The sequence below is a fragment of the Ptychodera flava genome, chromosome 5, assembly GCF_041260155.1.
Source record: "Ptychodera flava strain L36383 chromosome 5, AS_Pfla_20210202, whole genome shotgun sequence".
Classification (NCBI taxonomy): Eukaryota; Metazoa; Hemichordata; class Enteropneusta; family Ptychoderidae; genus Ptychodera; species Ptychodera flava.
Genome location: NC_091932.1, coordinates 18305511 through 18326676, shown reverse-complemented (window position 1 = coordinate 18326676; position 21166 = coordinate 18305511). Strand labels below are relative to the sequence as shown.

Sequence of the window (21166 nt, the reverse complement as noted above, 5' to 3'; positions counted from 1 at the left end):
TTCCTAAGCGATGGCACGACCCTTGCTACACCCACTGGACGAGCCAAAGTGGGAGGGGTAATTTCAGTTTGGTCGAACAAGAGGGCTCGAGACCAGAATTTAACATTTAAACTTGAAACATGTTTAATCGCTGACAAGATGTGGACTAGTGTTAATCAAAGTAAAAGTGTGAAAAGAAAGATTTATATCCCGGACACAATGAAAAACATTACGACTGGAAACTGTACCCCCAGTTGAGAATAGTAATGCCCACAGCGATGGAGAACACTTATCCTTGAGCTGAGAAAACCAGACCATCATTTCGAAATAGAGCTGCAGATTCGAGAAGCTCGTTCAAAATAGCTAGGTACAACCCCATAAAGGGGTGGTTTCGAGTTTTGAGGGCAAATTTCGCCTCCTTCATATAGAAATCGTACGTTTGTTTTTCCAGGAGAACACACCATTTGACACAAAATTTGCATTTAAAGGGGTCGCCAGTAAGCACGTGGTCAAATCTGGCATAAGAAACAATATGAAATGTTGGGTAAAGCCAGTCAAAAATAAACTGATTTGAACTTTTGTGTTTTGTAATTTATACCACTGCAGTAACATTACCTTTTTTGACAACATCACACAATGTAATACGTTTTGAAACTGAATACTCCGACGTATTCTGTGTCTCCTTTGCTAAAAAATACGGTATGCCGATTACCATGTAAGGAGATGATGACGTCAAGACAGATTTGTAGTGCGTTTGGTCCTGGATGGTGCACGAAGTTTTGTCAAGGTAGCTTGTGTATTTATTTCCTAAATGGGAGAGATTAGGGTCGATCTAAAAGAAGGCCGAAGAATGTTATGATACTCTAAGTGAGCTGAACTCTAAGGATGTCTAGAATGATCTCGTCTCATTAAGATTATTTGGCGGTCAGTATTGAATTTCAACTGCGTCACAAGTTTGCGAAATGAGTATTCCGTCGAACGGTCAACGAACGATATTTTAGAAATCTGGAGACATGGCACATCGCATTTTTATTTTAGTATTTATATTTTACAAAAGATTTAAGAAGCAATGATTTTGTCGAAAATTCTGAAAAAAATATAGGAAGATTTGATCGCGAACACATTTTCACTTGGGGTCAACTAGCCCTGCGTACGATGCTGTGTGTTCCGCTACAGCTAATCGCCCCGCTCACCACAGCCCTGCAAAGACCCGTACGTAGGGTCGGTGACTTCAAATCCATTTTGGGACTTGACGTAAAAAGCCAAATTACTGCCGAAATTCAGCGTTCTTGGGCCCAAGTCGTATCCCAGCCTACCCCAGCTACTCGATCGCTTCCAAAAATGACAGTCTTTTATTCACTTCTCGTAAATAACCGTCGATGTCGGCAACTCTCTCGCTAGCCCTGCGTACGATGCTGTGTGTTAGCTGTAGCACATAGCATCGTACGCAGGGCTAGGGGTCAACATTGGGTCGCAGCCATGTTGCCTCAAAACTTATTTCTGTCTGCACTCAAAACTCAAAAATGTCGGATATGAACCTGAAAAATCGATGTAATTTTGTCAAACTTCGGCGAAATTTCAGCCTATAGACAAAATTTCATCTAGGTAAGGTAAATTTACTGAAATTTGATCGACAAATAATCCTGAGCTTGAACGTGACAGCTCGCCTTCTCCGGGAAGTCAAGCATCCAGCTGCCCATACACAGTTTGCCCATATGGCCAGGTTTATGAGATTGTTTTCAAGCGACGCGGCAGACCGTACGGGACTCTGGATATGAACCTACCGCCGGTGTAGCTGTAATAACTGTTGCGTTGTTTTTTAGTGCCCACGGAGGAAGTCCTGGGGGAGTTATAGGTTTGGTCATGTCAGTCTCTCCGTCCGTCCGTTCACGCAGATATCTCAGACATGCCCTGGTCAATTTCTTTCAAACTTTGCACAAGAATAGTACCAACCCCATACAGATGCACGTCGATTTGTTTCACAATGCGATCGAATTTGGCCGTGTTAGAGGACTTTTTAGTTTAAACCTCCATAGACTCCCATGTATAAGGCAGTTCTCCATAGACTCCCATGTATAAGGCCAAGAAAAATAAAAATTTAGTTTCTCATCGTATTCATATTGCCTAAAGGATGCAGTGGACACAGTTTTTGTCCCCACGGATAAAGTCCAGGGGGCTTATAGATTGGGTCATATCCGTCCGTGAGTCCATCAGTGAGTCCATCGGTTCACGCAGATATCTCAGACATTTTGACAAAATATCATGTGACCTTGGTGACCTTTGGCCTCAAATATACATTATTGTCCATAACTCAGTAACCACAAGTGCTAAACCTTTCATATTTGGTATGATGGGACACCTTATGACGCCACATATTGTACCCCATTAATTATGCGCATATCTAATTTTGAGCGAGCCAATAGAGCTAGAGGTCTGATTTTTGGTATATAGGGATAAGTTAACAATATAATTTGTTTGACAAAACGTCACGTGACCTCAGTGACCTTTGACCTCAAATATACATATTTGTCCACAACTCAGTAACCACAAGTGCTACATCCTTCATATTTGGTATGATGGGACACCTTATGACACCACATATTGTACCTCATTAATTATGCACATATCTAATTTTGAGCGAGCCAATAGAGCTAAAGGTCTGATTTTTGGTATATAGGAAAAACTTAGCAATACAATTATTTTGACAAAATGTCACGTGACCTCAATGACCTTTGACCTCAAATATATATATTTGTCCACAACTCAGTAACCACAAGTGCTACACCCTTCATATTTGGTATGATGGGACACCTTATGACACCACATATTGTACCTCATTAATTATGCGCATATCTAATTCTGAGCAAGCCAATAGAGCTGGATGTCCGATTTTTGGTATATAGGGATAACTATAGGGTAGAAATTTTTTGACAAAATGTCATGTGACCTCGATGACCTTTTACCTTAAATATACGTTTATGCCAATGAATAAGTAACCACAAGTGCTATGTTCTTTATATTTAGTAGGATGGGCGACCTTATGCAAACACACGCTTTATCTCATTAATTATGCACATATCTAATTCTGGGCAAGCGAATAGAGCTAGAGGTCTGATTTTTGGCATATAGGGATTAATTAGCAATACAATTTTTTTTTCAAAATGTCACGTGACCTTGCACTTGGCAAAATGCTTGATATACAACAATATATACACAAATACTGATTCTGTACATGTGTTAAATACATTAAGTATACAGTACGTATGCTAATAAAATGCAAAACTACAGTGTACACTTAGTGTGCAAAGATCTGCATTACGTATACTCATGATCTTCATAGAAATACGATACGCATATCACGTATTGGAATGTTCCATATACAAAAATATATACGCTGCATATGCAATTAGTATTGTGTTCCATATACGTCAATATACATAAATATGCTAAACGCATATCAAGCATTTTGTCTAGTGTTGATGACCTTTGACCTTGATTATACATATATATGCATAACTCAGTAACCACAAGTTCTATACCCTTCAATTTTGATAAGATATTAGACCCTAAGATGTCACATCTTGTACCTCATTTATTATGCACATATGTATTTCTTGGCTGGCCAATACAGCTAGAGGTCTGATCTTTTTTCCCGATTTAGAACCAGAACTTAGACATGCCTTATGTTTCAAATTGCGAACAACAACATAGACCTACGTGCCCATTGATCTCAACATGTACACTTCAGTGATACTTCTTAATGACCACATTTCCCTGCCCATCAAGACTAACTCCTATTACAAGTGGGGACTATGTCATTGTCAATGAATCGTTTTACAACAGCTTGCATACATGCATGCTATCACTTCAGAATCTGCGTCTGGATACACCAAATTAGTGCTAACTCGGCCATTTTCTTGACAGTATATTAATCGGTAATCCTGCAGTGTTAAACAAAGCAAGTCTACCAATTGTAAAAATGCAGTGTAATCTGTTGTGGTGACATTTTGCTAATTGTAATAAAAATAACCTTAAAAGCCAATTATGTTGTGTTTTTCAGTTCCTCTCATTGTTCATATAGAATGGCAAATTAACCATGTTTCACTGACAATTTCCATTCAAACAACTATTCAACTTGTATAGATAATGAATGTTTGATAAACGTGTTCAATAGTTTCATACATGTGTAGGTTACCACTCGTATAGTGGATAAATCTTGTATTTTTTTCCAAACCCAATTGTCAAGAGAGTTACATGTAATAATTGCACATGTTGTTTGATAATATAGTTAATTCAGTTGTGTTTTTAATGTTACCTCAGGAAAAAACTCGCAAGTTGTGTTATTTTCAAAAAGGTTTCCAGATTGTGCTTCGATTTCTGGTGCTATGTTTGACACTTGATTAACAGTTCAAAAGTTTGTCTAGCAGTTCATAGATTAGTAGGTTATATCAAACACTCATTAAGTTGATGCAAATTTCGCACAACTTTTGAGAATATTTTTTGATTTTATTATTATATTAAAGTTAGTTCATGGAAATGTTCTGACTCTGCGATGTTTATTCAAGTATAATTATCCATTGAGTTGAACTACAAGGATAGATTTCTGTAAGGCAACCAGTTCTCTTCCCGAATATGGCCACAGTACTGCCATACAATTATGATAAACACCAAAAATGGTGCACGTGCAATCTTTCCATCTTTACAAATACAACATGGTGCAACCTACTTCAGGATGGGACAGGAATCCACTCCATTTATACCCTTTTTTCAAATAGTATGGCAAGCTTTGGAAAATGGCAGAATTAACAAAAATCTTTTCTTTGTTTCGCCTATTCTTCCCAATGCCAAACAATTCACTTAGGGACGCACCATTAGACTTTGTGAGGGGGTGGTCACGATCGGATTCTGAAATCTCCACCAAAATATAGTTAAACAAACACCATGTTATTTGTGCACATACTAATATTTATTAGACATCTACCATCGAGAACAAAAGAAATTTGCTGTAATTTGAATATTTAAGGAGTTTAAGCAATTTCCACTATAAATAAAGAACCCCTGCCTCAAACTCCACAGAAGTTGCTAGACATATTTTGCCGTTGTCATGCCATTGCTACGTTTAATAACCAGTTAATCAAATGCCTAATTGACAGGAGGAAATTCAAGACCATATTTGAATAGTAGTATATATTGTCCTCAAAATTACTCTATCACGGCCCAAGTACTCATTGCCTCAGCAATATTGCCTTGTTATTATTATTATTATTATTATTATTATTCATTCCAGCCCCGCGCCCACACAAAAATTGACCAATTTGGGATTATGGCTTATCAACCAATTTCATTGTTCCTGCTGTTTTTCCTTAAATGTTTGGTTAGTCCTATGTACTTGACACCTTTCGGGAAACTTGTACCTGGTTGGTCTAAAGGGCTCTTCCGATAATTTTTTATGACCCCTCGTGCTGGTGAGGTGTTAAACTTCTTTTTAACAGTAGTATAGTCTCAGCTATACACAAGTGATCAGTATTACAACAGAAAACACAAAACTCGAAAGCTATCTAGAAGCGACAAAACTCGCACTTCTAGAGATACCCTTTCAAACAAGGAAACAGAACATGTCGCGTGCTCAAAGAATCGCGATAAACAAGCTTGCAAACAATAGGCTAATTACAATAAAACCCTTCGACAAGGGTCGAGGCATCGTCATCGTAAACACAAAAGATTACGTACACGAATGCGAAAGACAATTACGCAACACCCAGTATTATACACAACTAGACAATGACGACACAGAACAAACAGTAAACAAAGTACACGAACTATTAAACAAAATGTACGAGAAAAAACACATCGACCATGATACTTATAAGTATCTCGATCCAAAAAACATAAAAATCCGTACCCCGCAGTGGTACTTACTACCTAAAATTCACAAACCGCCGCCCGAAAACTCAACGTTTGCAGGGAGACCAATAATTAGCGGCTGCTCTAGTCCCACTAACAGAATCTCAGAATTCTTGGATTACTTCATAAAACCATTGGTCCAGCAACAACCAACGTATTTAAAAGACACAACAAACTTCATACAAGAAATTGAAAAAAGAAATGTCCCCCAACATGCATTTCTTGTAACACTCGACGTAGCATCTATGTACACAAACACAATTCACGACGAAGTGATTCGGCTAGTCAGTGAAACATTAAACTCACAAACCTCGCTTCAAACAAATTACGGTATCAAAAAACACCAACGGAAGACTTAATAGAAATGCTTTCACTAATTCTAAAACACAACAGTTTTGAATTTAACAAGCAATACTTCCGTCAAACCCGCGGTTGCAGCATGGGATCGAATGCGTCTCCAGAAATTGCTGACATTGCTTTTCATGAACTTGAAAAGAGAATAATCGTAAACAACAGCAACAACATTCATTTCTGGAAAAGATTCAGAGATGATGTCTGTGCAATCTTTCTGGGAACACAAACCGAACTACACTAACTTCATTCAAAAAATCAACACAATGCACCCAACGTTTAAGATGTAGTAGTTTTCAAAGGTGCAAGATACCACAAAGAAAATATCCTCGACATCAAAACACATACTAAACCAACAGACACATTCCAATTTCTGCATAGAGAATCGTGTCACCCGACAGCAACATTTAATGGCTTTATCAAAGGTGAAATCCTTCGATACGCCCGCACTTGTAACAACAATGACGACTTTACTAAAAAGTCGCTTTCTTTAGAAACAAACTACTCGACAGAGAATACAAAAACAACGAAATCACGAATATAACAGATAAAATAAACCACAGTATTCGTAACACACTAACAAACCGTACAATTACACATAAGGAAACAGCAAACAAACTCATCTTCAGTACAACTTACAGCCCCTACATAAAAACAAAAGATCTTAAGGCAATTCTTTTGAAACATTGGGCTGAACTGGAGAAGGACTCAACTCTAAGGAATCTATTTCCAGAATCACCAATCATTGCCTACAAGAGAAACAAAAACCTAAAAGACACACTAGTCAAAACAAAATTCACAGAAGTAAAGAAACAAAAAACAAACAAACCAGACCACCAAATGGACTCACAACGAGACCCAAACATTGATATTCTTGCCTCGCTATTCGATGAGCAAGATCACTAAACACATTAAATAAATATTCACAAACACAAACTAAGGAAAGAATCTACATTGCGACTGATGAGAAACCACACTCGGGTTTCGAAACGCAAGCGTCAAAGGGCCACTCTATCAACTTTGTAACACCATAGGTCCGGCTGCGTCTCGCCATAAGCTTTCCCCACACAAACAAAACATTACCGTACACACTAATCCAAACTTCCTACAAATATCCGAGGCGAAACAAACATTTTTTATTAACACAAACAATCGGATAAGAATGTAGGAACACATTTTTGAAACTACCAAACACAAACTCGACACAAAAACATTTTGGATAGTTATGTTGGGAGCCTCTTTCACACTTTATACAGACAAGCGTGAGCATCTAGCGACTGATGAAATCTGCTGATGATGTCATGAATATGTAATTAGGTGAAAGTGGCCGTCGACGCGTCGCGACTGGCAGTGGCGCTGCACTTGATAAGTCTTAGTCGGGTGGTTACCGTATAACTGGAACAGCCGATCGTTTGCTGAGACGATCAAAAGGTGTCAAGTGCGCCTCCGATTAAAGTAGTAAAGTAAACTATGCATAACTAATAGACGGGGCCCAGAACGTCGTTTCAGGCCCAAACGACACTCTGAGCCCCGTCAAGTTCTGTGTGGGCGCAGGGCTGTCATGTTATTATTATTATTATTATTATTATTATTATTATTATTATTAATTTCACGTTTGTATTTGAAAGACCATTGGATATTTATGATTTGATAAACTCTTATATTCGTAATTTATAAATGTTGTAGCATGGTTTAATAAACAAATACGACGATTATCGAGAACACACACAACACGAGACGATCTTAAGACGGACAGAGCAGTGGTCGAGATAGAACAGTGGCCGGTGACTAACTTTGCATGTTTGCATGTTTGTTTGTTTACGTATGTGTGCATGTTCGTTGACGTGAAGAGACCTTAGGAGTGTATTTAAATCGTTAAATTTGTTGTTTTGTTTTTTTTGTTTTGGTTTTTTTGGGGGTATGTAAATATGTAGGTTACGGTCGTTTGACGGCGTACTGAGTGAGATATAAGTCAAGCACATCAGTACAGTAACGAAAATTAGACAACCAAGAGGAGAGTCGAAAGATGAAGACAGCGTACTTTTATGAGAGGGAAAGGTCAAGAACGACAACTAACATTCAAGTTTACTGAACTGCATGTTACTTTCCGTCAGTCTGTTGTACTCTGCGTCCCAAGATATACCGATACGACACGATACGATACGATATACCGTAGCTTACTTACGGTGAAATTTGATCAATTGCAGCCGCATGTGTTTCATTAAACTGCTATAGAACATTTTACTCCCATTAACAACTTTCTACTTAAGTTACGGGCTACGCAGACGCAGCCGAGTCATACGACTAGCGGCGTGTCATATAACGCTTAATCAAGGTCTTTGAAGGTAAGATTTCTTCCGACCGACCGATTGGTCGTTTATTGGTGAAATTATTTATGTAAACGACAAGGACTTAAAACCATTAAAACATTCAGAAATACTGATATAACTACCGCTCGTAGATGTTAAAAGAGACGACTAGTTTGTATGTTGAGATTCGGAAAAAACATAGGTGGAACTGTGAGAGAGACATTTCTTGATTAACGGTGAATTTCTAGAGAAGACCAAGAAAAACCGACCACTGTTTATTGATATCGGCGTCGGATCCCGAAACGGTCCATAAGAGTGACGTCATCACCACCTGCTATACAAACGTCGAAGGCGATTCACCGGGAATGAACGATTGATCACGGTTGCTAGATCTGTAGCGAATCTCTATGACGTTTAGAGCGTTTCTAAGTGGAAAAACAGCGCTGATTGATTGCTCATCGAATTGAGATGAAAATATCACAGAGTTTGGGTGTTTACAAACTTTATGTTGTAATCAGTGAATATACTCGTGCGGTTGTGGCCGCATCACACTCGTCTTCGACTCGTGTGATGCGGCCCACAACCGCACTCGCAGCAATACACCCCACCAAGAGTGATATCGAGGGATAACCTCTTTATCATATACCTATGCCCACGTTATTGAATGAATAAATCTCGTATATTAAAATATGATACGTTTCACTGTGGTTTTTCTTGATGGACTACATTTGTTTGCGTCATCTTGCTAAGGCGGATTGATATACTAGCGTCTGACTCTGACGTAATCTATCAGCTGGCTCATTGACAATAATTTTACGGTTGAGCAGAGAAATGCTTGAACTCTGTCATCAAACATGTAGGATATCTACCGAATCGGTACGGTACATGCAAGTGTTGTGTTTGGTATTATTTTCCAGAACGCATTTACCATGAATACATGATATTTTTGAAAGTTGTGCTTTTGAATTTGCCGGTCCTCCGACATGTCCGATAGCACTTTTGCTTGTCGTCTGCGCGTCTGTGCTCATGCAAACAGCTGGACTGTCATCGATCTGTCAGTGCCCGTACGGTGTGATGCTCTGCTCTTTAATTTGTTCAAATTGGTAGCACTACTAGCAGGTTAATCCGATATCGACACATGTGTTTTATTTAGTTACCCCGCATTTCCCTATGCTTCAAAACCCTGCCACTTTTGGAGATCGGACATGATATCGTAGTCAAAGTCAAAATCATAGACGGGCACCATGGTTTGTTTTGATTAGGGCGCCATCATGTAAGTATTCTGGTATGCAAATCAGGCTTTGTTATGTAAATCAACAGGTCATATCACTTTTTCATATGCAAATATTCAATTGAATGAAAGAAAGACGCGCTGATCATTCCTTTCATATGCAAATCAACAAGGCGTATCACTTTATTGACATGCAAATCAACATGATAAATCATTCACTGAACTCAGTACAGACTCAATATAGGGCGTAGTATATGATAATCATGTTATTATTATCACAATGAAAAACGGATAATTGTTTGAAGTTATGTTTAAAGCGGTTAATGGTTTTCAACATGATTGGAAATTATAATTAGGATGGATTTGCATGTCTATCGAGAATCCATGCGTTGATGAGGATTGGGTATTTCGAGTGTATTGCGCCCTCTCGAGGTCAGAAACGTAAAACTAGGTACTAAATTGTGTGAAATGGTTGTGTGTGGTTTAAAAATCCGTGGCAACCAATAAACCTTTTAGCACATTCAATAAGAAAATCAAAATTGAGCTAATTTTAATTTTAAATGGTGTTATAATCTTGATTATTGACTTTTAGGTTAATTTTAATTCAAAAGCTTTGCTCTGAGATTGTACTATAGGGAAATAGGCTGTGCACAGCTGTGAGGATGACGCTTTGCAGGCCATCAAAATTTCACTCAGACAAACTCTATTTTCAACATTGCACTATTTCCGTTTTTTTTAATTTCAAATACTAAATGTCAAATTTCTCCCTTTCATTCTTGGCGTAGCACAGTATCTTTTGATACTATGGCGGAAATAACCGTCTCGAATTGGAATTGGGTCAACATTTGTCTCTGTTTGACTAAATGACGACGGGAGGGGGTTTCGGTAACGAAATTGCACAAGAAAATTTTAAAAATTGGCAGGGATAACATCGTCTCACTAACCGACATAGTTATACTGGAAGAGAAGCAAACTCTGATGTTCTTTGTTTATAGAATACGTGTACTTCAGGCAATGAATTTAAGTTGGTGCGTCCAGCCGCAAGAAATTCAAAAATGCTTGATAAAGGCAAAAAGTCACCCGAAATGAGTGTTCATCTCCAATGTTTGTTCATTACAAGTAGTATTCTCCGAACAAAGGGATGACGATACTGTCTCCGAACATGATATAAAACTCTTTAAGGTCAAGATTTGGCTCGGGTTGTAATGGATGCAATGCACAAAGTGGGGACCAGTATACGGTTTAAAAACTATTAAGGGGTACTTGATCGTTATACGGAGAAATCGTTGCGCACAAAGATTGATCATGACAGCTAAATTCATTAATCAGATAAAATTAAATGTGGATGTCTGACTCTGATCGGGCCGATGTTTGTCACAATTTTATAAAACGTACAAGATCGCGACATTGACGGGGAGCACGTACAACTTTTGTAGGTCAGGTCAAATTGATTATATCGGACTATCCTTTCCGGCGGCGACACCGTATTGTTCTTTCTATCTTCGTTACTCGATTCATTGAAACAACTTACCCATGCAAATAACTGTCGAAATCTGATGTATAACTAGGCCAAAGATAAGTACTATCAGTTGCCACGCCAAATAAAAATAAGACCAGCTGTGAACTGAATGCGCTCACGGTTTTACAACAGGTTCATTAATAGTAGTACGCTTCACAGAAAAATCAGATATCTGTTATATCATTATCTGTAGCAGGTTTTATCAATTTTCGCACAGTAATCTCAGATTAAATCACTAATTACAAAATTTAGTTTAATATGCAAATGAGCAGTTTATTAACTTGATACTGCACAATGCTTTATGAGACAATTAGATATCTATCAGATCAACATATGTAGCACGTTTCATTAAATTTAATGCTGCAATTTTGGAGTAATATCACTAGTTATATACCTAATTACAAAGTTCATTAAATATTTAAAAGAATCCTTAATTAGCTTCACAACTACTAAATGCTTTGCATACATTAATCTACTCTTGAGAAAAAGAAAATGATGAAGTCAATCCATCGTTGAGACTTTCTCTCTTCAAGGGCTGTTTTTAACATAACAACGTTTGCTGCCTAAAATACAAACTGATAAGACAATGTAGCTGTGGAAGTAAGATGGGACCATCCGCCATTGAGACTGATCATTATCATCATCGCCTTATCTCTTGTCTCTTCATCATCGATATGTAACGTAAATCGTCCGGATTTTACTTCCTTGAAAATGTCTCCAGCTTTGATCATAGATAGGTACTCGAGAAGTCTCCATGTGCGCAAACGTTTACACTTGTAAGGAGGCGAGGACTGATCCGTGTAAATTTTGCAGATGTTAAAGCATTTTCCAGCTTTCAATACCACAGCGAAATTTTCAAATGTAATTGCGATGTGTGCGTTCCTCTTGATGTCATGACGAGCTTGCTGCAAGTAAAAGAAATTATGACGATTTAACAAAGTTTTACCTTAGAGGCTAGGCTGTCACTCTTTTGTACTTAATAAGTTACGATCTCATTAAGTTAACTGCAAGAATAACTGCTCTATAAGAAATCTTCTTTGGGAGTGTCCCACAGTTAATAATACATTTGATCCCCTTTACGGTTTGTCAAATACTTGAGTGACGGCCAAGTATCCATCTGTCTAGGCTGTTACATATTATATAGCACACCTAGATCGTGTGAGGTGTGGATGGAGAATGACATCTCATACTCCATCAAGACCTCACACGATCTAGATTTGTAGAGTCCCTTCTCCATTGTACCTAATAGTATGTGAGTTTCACATTCTCATTTTTATTCCCGTATTTTACATCATTCCGGTATTTTTTATTTTGAGTGCTGTATTTTTTAATCGCCCTTTGAAGTTTTTCTTAGGTTTTGTCATGATTTTACTTTCCTGTAGTCGTTCTGCTTTCCTTTGACACGTTCTATTTTATCCGCTTTTATCTATTAGTTTTTTTACTTTTTAGTACGCCTTTCATTTCTCTACATACATACATACATACATACATACATACATACATACATACATACATACATACATACATACATTTGCCCGCGTACGTCGTGAATTGCTGTAATCGAGAACACGTACACAACATTCCTATGCCTCCACAAGCCCCATTTATTAATGAACCATCGGTGATATCGTTAATCGCCTTTACGATCAGCTTCCCATTTTCATTCATTGCGTACTCGACATGTTTGCCCTTTCCGGCAGTCAACACGAAGGTAACTTCGTTGCCGCAAGAAATGATACATGTTGCATTTTCAAGAATCTATAAATTGTAAGATATATTAACTATTCAAGCAGAAACACGTACTAAATCGTACGTCCAACAACAAATATACACAAACAATCACCCTTTGTCATCATGTGTAACTATTCGACGATGTTTGAAAGTTAATAGAATAGAACTTCATTTAATCGACCAGCTTCAAACTGAGACCACAAATGGTGCAGACAAGAAACTTATTGTCAAAATTCTTATATCCCAGAGCCGCGTACTAGTTCTTCAATCGTTTTGTAAACTTAAGGCGCATCACAGAAAATCGGCGAAAAAGCACCAAGAATCAGAGTTTCATTATAAGCGTGTCTAATCTTTAGGAGATCCGACTTGTAAGGTAAAATATGTACGTTTCGCTGGATTGTGTTCAATGATTTAGTGTGGCAATGTCATCATTATCTGTAAGTCCATCCGTATTCAGTTGCTCCTTTTATCTTCGCCTCACAAACATATAGGAAACTTTTTCTCGGTATGCATTTGATTGGTATTGCTGGAGAGGGATAAAAAGTCCAACATTGCTATCCTGCGACAGAATATCACTCAGCAGATAGAAATATTTTGTAACTGAAAGTCCCGATCACATCTGTTGGCTCCTGGACTTGCAATGATCAATTCAGCTGCAACTTGTTTTTGCACTGAATTTGAAAGATAATTAGGCATAAATAAAAATGGCTATGACATGTGAGCTCTGCACTTTCGAAATGTTTGTGAAGTTGCCTTGCAACCTTTCCGAACATAGCTTGGTCTTTAAATATGTATATAGAGAAAGGTAAATCATGTGGTACCCACCAGGAGACAGTACTAGAAAAGATGCAAACGCAGTCTTCGCTATTTTCGGGAACCTTCTTTTTTCATCGTTTTCGATTTGACATCATTTTCCACAAAGCAATATTGTCGTTATAAATAGTAATAGGGGTAAATCCTGGTGGTAAATGACTTTGGGGGTAAATGTCTCGGTGGTAAATGGTTGGTGGTAATTAGCCGGGGGGGATGTCTGGTGATGATTGTCCAGAGGGTATAATGTCTGGATGGTAACTGTCCTAGAACCCTTTTACAGGGGCTATTTGAACTACATAACCAGATGTGAACTGAATGTGCTCACGTGTTTTACAACAGGTTCATTAATAGTAGTATGCTTCACAGAACAATCAGATATCCGTTATATCATTATATGTGGCAGGTTATATCGACTTTCGCACAGTACTCTCAGAGTAAAATCACTAATTACAACAATTTAATTTAATATGCAAATAATGTGTTCAAACTTGACACTGCTCAATGCTTCATGGGACAATTAGATATCCATCAGATCAACATTTGCAGCACGTTTCATCAAATTTAAAGTTTATTAAATATGCAAATGAACCCTTAATTAACTTGACACTGCTCAATGTTTCATAGCACAATTGGATATTTATCAGATAAATATCTGTAGCAGGTTTCACCAAATTTGGTGCCGTAATTTTAGAGTTGTATACCTAATTACAAAGTTCATTAAATATGTAAATGAACCCTTAAACTTTACACTACTAAATGCTTTACAACACAGTCAGATATCTGTCGGATCAGTATCTGCAGCAGATTTCATCATATTTGGTGCAGTTATTTCGGAGTTATATGACAAATTAGCCCACGTGTGTGAACACGTGAGCTAAAAAGTATTAAATTCAATTGACAATAACAACTAAGAGAAGAAGTACAATTCATTTTCCGTTTCTACTTCAGCCGCAATTCAGGTACAGAGATAATGCAAACGCAAGTAACAGCTATCGCTTATCAAATGGGCTTTTCAACCCCCTTGGTATTTCGATATATTTCTTATCTCCCCTTCGATTTTCCATTGTTAGTGGAGTCATTAATTACAAAATTTCATTAATAAGCAAATAAGCAGATAATTGACATGACACTCTTAGTATCATTACAATGTTCTGAGATTGTCATCTTTGAAAAATACATGAAAAAATTTAATCTGCTTTTGCGTCTTCATTCTCATGTTGTCCGCGAAAACAATTTAAATGTTACAATAAAACATAAGGCTATTCAGATTAAAGGCTTTCTCAGAATTCGACGTATGAGTCTATTGTTGATCTTGTGCTTTAGTAACTGATGCGTTGGACCATAAACGCAAAATTATTTTTTTCTGGAGATGATACAGCGTTACAATTACTACCACTTTCGTTGTTTTCTTTCTAAGGAACATATTTATATAAATTCCTTTATTTGCATTAAAAGTGAGTGCAAGCTTCCTTTTGTATTCTTGTTTCTCATAGTGTATTATATCAGAAAGACATTGCAGATGTTGTCCATGGAACGCATATGTATTACCTCAAACTGTATCCGGGCTACAGGAGTCATCCTAGGACTGCAAATTCACGCAAGATGCTTGATGTACAACTATATATACACATATACTGATTCCATACATGTGTCAAAAGCGTAAAGTATACACATACGTATACTAATAAAATGCAAAACTATAGTGTACACTTAGTGTGAAAAGATGTGCATTACGACATACTCTTGATCTTCATAGATATGGCTACGCATATCAACGTATCGGAATGCTCCATACACAAAGATATACGTTGCGTATACCACTAATGTTGTGTTCCATATACGTCAATATACGTAAATATGGTGAACGTATACAAAGAATTTTGTCGAGTGGTTCATGTACAATTTCATTAATTTTCAAAAGAATGTATCATTTTGACAGACAAGCATTCCGTGATGACCTATTGAAATATCAACAAAGATGGACCCTGCAAAGTGTAACAAAAAATCACGTCTCCAAATGAGCTTTCATCTTTGCGGAGACCTTCTATGATCCCTGCATTGACAAGGGCCTCTTCGTTTCACATACTTGTATTCTACCTGATCCCACTAAACCCATGCAATGGAGACGATTCATCGACGACATACGGTTCATATGGTTAAAAACTCTACAAGAACTCCTTCAATTCCACGAATATTGTAATTCAATCCATCCATCACTCAAATTCACCATTGAATACAGCGACACCGAAATCTCCTTCTTGGATACTAAGATGATGATGAGGGAAAATAAAATACACACTACGGTTTACAGCAAGCCAACGGACAAACACTCTTACCTCTTGCCGTCATCGTGTCACCCTCGTCATATTTTTAAATCAATCCCCCAAGGTCAAGCTCTTCGCTACAGACGTATATGCTCATCCACTGATCTATACAATAAAGAAGTTGAGAACCTACATAGACATCTTACGGATAGAAACTACAAGCAATCATCAATCGTCAACTGCAATCAACAAAGCAAGAAATCATTCCCGGGAAAAACTCATTAACTACACAAAAAATAAACACACTGACCAGCCTACGAGGATTCCATTTGTGCTGACGTACCACCCGTCACTACCCAGCATCTCCTCCATAATCAACAAACACTGGCCTATCCTTCAATCAAATCAAGAAACAAAAGTTACATTTGACAAACCACCTGTTGTAGCATTCCGACAACCACCAAACATAAAGAAAATGCTGGTAAAAGCCCGGACTAAAACATCCACACAGAACGACACAGAACCAGGTACTTGTACACCCTGCAACAAATGTAGAGCATGTCCCCACATGTTGAAAACAAAACAAAATTCCATAACTAACCAACTCACTGGAAAATCTCAACCTCTTGTCGGACATGTAACATGTAATACACGCAATATCATCTACGTCATTATCTGTGATAAGTGTAACAAATTATACATAGGCGAAACGAAACGTGAACTCCGTATCAGAATTAATGAACATTTATACAGTATCAGAACTCATAAACATACTCTAGTAGCCCACCATTTTCATGAACCCGGGCACAACATCAATAATTTTCGTTTCTCTGGTCTTTGTAAAGTGTATTCAAAAGCAGATAAAATAAGAAAGCAGCTTGAACTTCATTTCATTCATAAGCTTGGTACTCTGTCACCCAACGGCATCAATAAAAAGGACTGGTGAATAAAGTACAGTTCCTATAGGTTTTCAAATCCGCTTCATCTACAGCTAGGGAGTCCTTTCCTCATGTCTGTAAGTTGTTTGTTCTGGGGAGCCCTCCCTTCATTGTATTTCGCGCCATTGGCTTTGTACGATCCGGCCGGTCAACATCGCTACTTTTAGACTGAGTGTTCACTCGTCTTCTGTTTGTAAGTTCAAAACTTTTTTCTTCTCGTCTGTACAGATTGATTTTTAGCTATAGTTCCTTTTATTAACCAACAACTCAGTTTTTCGAATAGTTTTTAAATGGTTTTACGCCAGTGTTGCTCTTTTTCGTTTTTACTAGTCCCATATTTACTGTAATTTTGTTGTTTTTTAGATTCCTGATGAAGATTCCCTGTGTGGAATCGAAACGTCGAAGTTTTAGAAATAAACTCTATTTTGGAACAGAGTCTTGTTTTTTCATCCGCTCAATACTACTCTCAAGACCAAGTTTCATTGCCACCTAGTACCTGCTACTGTAGTTGGACTGACACCAGTTCTAAAAACAAACCTACCTGATCCGTTGCTATATTCACAGAGATTCTAGGCTTTCGTCTTTACTCTCTAAAATAACCAGTTCTGTTTCCCCTTCACAATAGACTTTCATTGTCAAGTAATGCAATTTGTTCTCACCATTCGTGTTCAGATTACCATTCGTTTTGTTTAGACACTTTGAAAAGTTATCGTCATTTTATTGTGATTTAAAATGTGACATAACGAAAACTTACTTCCAACATAAGTGTTTCCCATCCAATTCTTTTGTTTTTCCACATTAAGGTTGAGAACGCTTTGTTGGAATATTGAGACGGAGTGAAGTCGTCTTTTACGCAACTAACAAGAGCCATGTCAACTGTTTATTTTTGCAAAGTTAAGCTTAAATTCTTGAATGTCATATAGATGGAGAACAGTACTCGCGATAGAACGCAGTCTCGGGATACACCTGCATTTAACACAATCGCTTTTGATAAACCGCCCTTCGAGTCCACACTGACACGCGTACGCTGTGGTCAATCACGTAAAAACCAATCCACCCACAATACAAAGTCATTACTGGTATTCACATTTAAAAGTCGCTGTAATGATTACAAGTTAACTTAAGAAAGTAAACATTCACTAGTACTGAAAAGTGACCAACTTGAAAAACAAATGTAGAATAAGGAGTTGAAACCTGGTCAATAGTGTCGACGTTTAAGAGCAAGGTAGACAATATCTTTAAGTCATCGTGCCATCCTTAATGAATTACAGTTTGGCAAACCCTTTGTGGTGGGTATATCTTTCTCAGGACCGCTGTACACAGTCAGGATTCAACAAAAAAGACAAAGACATACATTGTATATACACACAGAAAGCACCAAAAGCAAATAAAAATCAAACAAAACAAGTTTGCTTGTGACTTCACCCGGGGACATTTTTACAGTCATATAACGAGAGAGAGAGAGAGAGAGAGACGAGAGAGAGAGAGAGAGAGAGAGAGAGAGGAGGAGAGAGATGAGAGAGAGGGAGAGAGAGAGTTTACATTTTATCTTGATGCGCACTGGCTCGAAAATTTGTACAAACAACACACAATTAATATATAATATAGCTGGAGGTATCAAATTTAGAATTGTTCACGTTGTTTAGTTCATCAATGTACGTAGTTGTGGTTTTTCATGATTATGAGCCTAAGCCGATGCGACGTTGCCTTTTGTGTAGGTCTTGAGAATTAAAACTGCTATATTACCTACTTTTCCATCGCTGGCAAGGTTGGATCAATTACATCTCCCGATGGTCTTTTTTGTTTGTTTAAGATTCTTTACTGTATATCCGTCTATCACACATGTTAAGCACCTGGATGTTTAAACGTAGTTGGCGGAATCAGCTGCTCTTGTCAGTTTTATTCTCCCCACGATAAGTGTTTGGGAAAGCTATCGATGTACGCATAGAGGGGGCAGTTGGATAACAGACGTCTTCAGTTCAACGTTTGTGACTTCACCGGATGTAAAAACATCATCAGTATCGCAAATTAAGCAAGATAAAGCACAGAGAAATACCACGGTACAGAATGCATTTCCATTTACAAATTGCAAATTACTGAAAGTGAAATAATTTCGTAAAGGTAGGGACTGTAATCACGGTCACGAATTTTAACCCGACCGTGTTAATTATTTCACCGTGATTTGTGGTCGTGTTTTTTCAAATGATATCTAGTATATTTTTTCTCTAATCTCATTTGCAAATGTAGAAAAATGAAAAGTTACCGTTGGTTAACGGACCCTCAATTTCCAAAGGCAAAACTAATTGCCAACATCGCCCCCAACGACAACACGTCATAAATGCAAGCGATTGCGCAGATGACCGGACAAGTATAGATTCTCTGAAGGGCCCTAGTCTGCGACTACGAAAACATGACGATGAATCACGATTTTAACCTCTCATTAACACTATAAATAAATTGAAAAGACTTTTAGAATATTAAACTGCAGGTTCTCTGATCGAAAGTGGTAATCTTTATATGAAATGAATCAAATTTACGAAGGATAAATTATATCTCTGCAGTATTTAGCGATTAAAATTTTATCTCCAATGTCGTCTTATGGAAAGGATTACACGTTGTACCGATTTATGACTCTGTGGTCATATCCGAAAATCTATATGTGCCAAATTAAAACTTTCCTACATTTTCACATCAATAAAAGTCAACACATCATTGCTGAATTGAGTTAATATTCATAATGAGATACAACCTTAATTATGGCAATTGTTCGACTGTCATCGCCCGCGCATCTTATCGGATAGGCTTATTGTCCGTCGTCGTCATCATGTGTAAACTTTGCACTTATTCTCCGCAATTGTCGGACTGAAAGCTTTCATATTAAGACTGCTCGTACCTATATGACGGAAATGATCATACTCCGATTAAGTAAGATGATGGAATTTGCATTTACAAGTTTTTATGGACTTTTTTCATCATTTTTCGTAAAAATATCTGCTCTTGAACGGCTCTCTGCGGATGGTCCCGGTTCAGCAAGTTGTCGATTTTAAATTTCCAGTTAAAAATGTAGAAGATGTGTTAAAAATAGGCCAAAAAACCTTGGCAGTAGTATGATATTTTCAATAAAATGACGTTCATCCTATAAATTAGGAAAAGTTTATTTGCTGGCAATATATGTTACAATATCTTTTAAATTGCCATCTTTACTTTTACAGTTATTTAAACGTCGCATTCAACATAAAATGCGAAAAAACGACAAAAAATCTTCGTCCGAGAGCAAGGAGCCAATTCCTAAACAAGCCTCTCCAAATAGTAACAGCACATGATGATTTTACTATCCAGATGATCCTAAGTTTTCGGACCAAGATTTTCACAACAAAAACATATGGAAATCTTCACAAATAATTGGCAACGACTCCTTTAACAAGGTTGGTATGTTTTGAATAGTTCATGCTTACAACATTTAGAATGTCAACGAACGTCTTTTGTTGCAGGTAGTATGTGCCTCCAAAGTGAAAGTCTCAGACTTAAACGTTTACTAAAACGTCCTCAATGAAACATTTAACATTCTTAACAAATCAAGTATAAAAAAGTCAGGGATAATCGGGTACAGTTAGGTTCAAGAGAGAAAAAAATACTAAAATATATACTACTGTTAGAATTTAAAGTGACCATCGTTTCTGCGTCAACTCTAATAGAAAAATACAAGTTTCTACTTTCGAAAAACTAAGACAATGAAAATGTTCCTTACTTCAAGGGCTTTAAAATGAGCCAAAAATGGTTGATCACAAAAAATTGTAAAAGTTTGAGAGTTCAAATATGTGTCCACGGAGAGCATTATACATTTACTGTCTGTAATGTCCTAAATTGTCTACTAGTTGTTAGATTCACTGTATTGATTTTGAGCACGTTCTCATCACTGCATGGCATTAAGATCAACGCAGACACTTGATACACCTCTTACGCTTTATAATATATTCGCTCATATCTGCGCCTGCCGGGATTACTGTCATCGTCTTGGCCTATAGAGGGCGGTATTGCAGGACGGCCGCCTAAGACCACTAAAAGGTGTGCCTAGTAACTTTCATCCTCCTTCCTCTATGAGTCAAAAAACTGGTAATTCGTCGTTT

At 37.5% G+C, this 21166-nt stretch overlaps 1 long non-coding RNA gene across 1 annotated transcript; it reads left to right on the top strand.

Annotated features, from left to right (window-relative positions):
* Positions 1-16346: 16346 nt before the first annotated feature.
* Positions 16347-17474, top strand: LOC139133167 (uncharacterized). Its single transcript, XR_011552539.1, has 2 exons — positions 16347-17232; positions 17403-17474. It is a non-coding gene; the product is annotated as an uncharacterized lncRNA (long non-coding RNA).
* The last annotated feature ends 3692 nt before the right edge of the window (positions 17475-21166 follow it).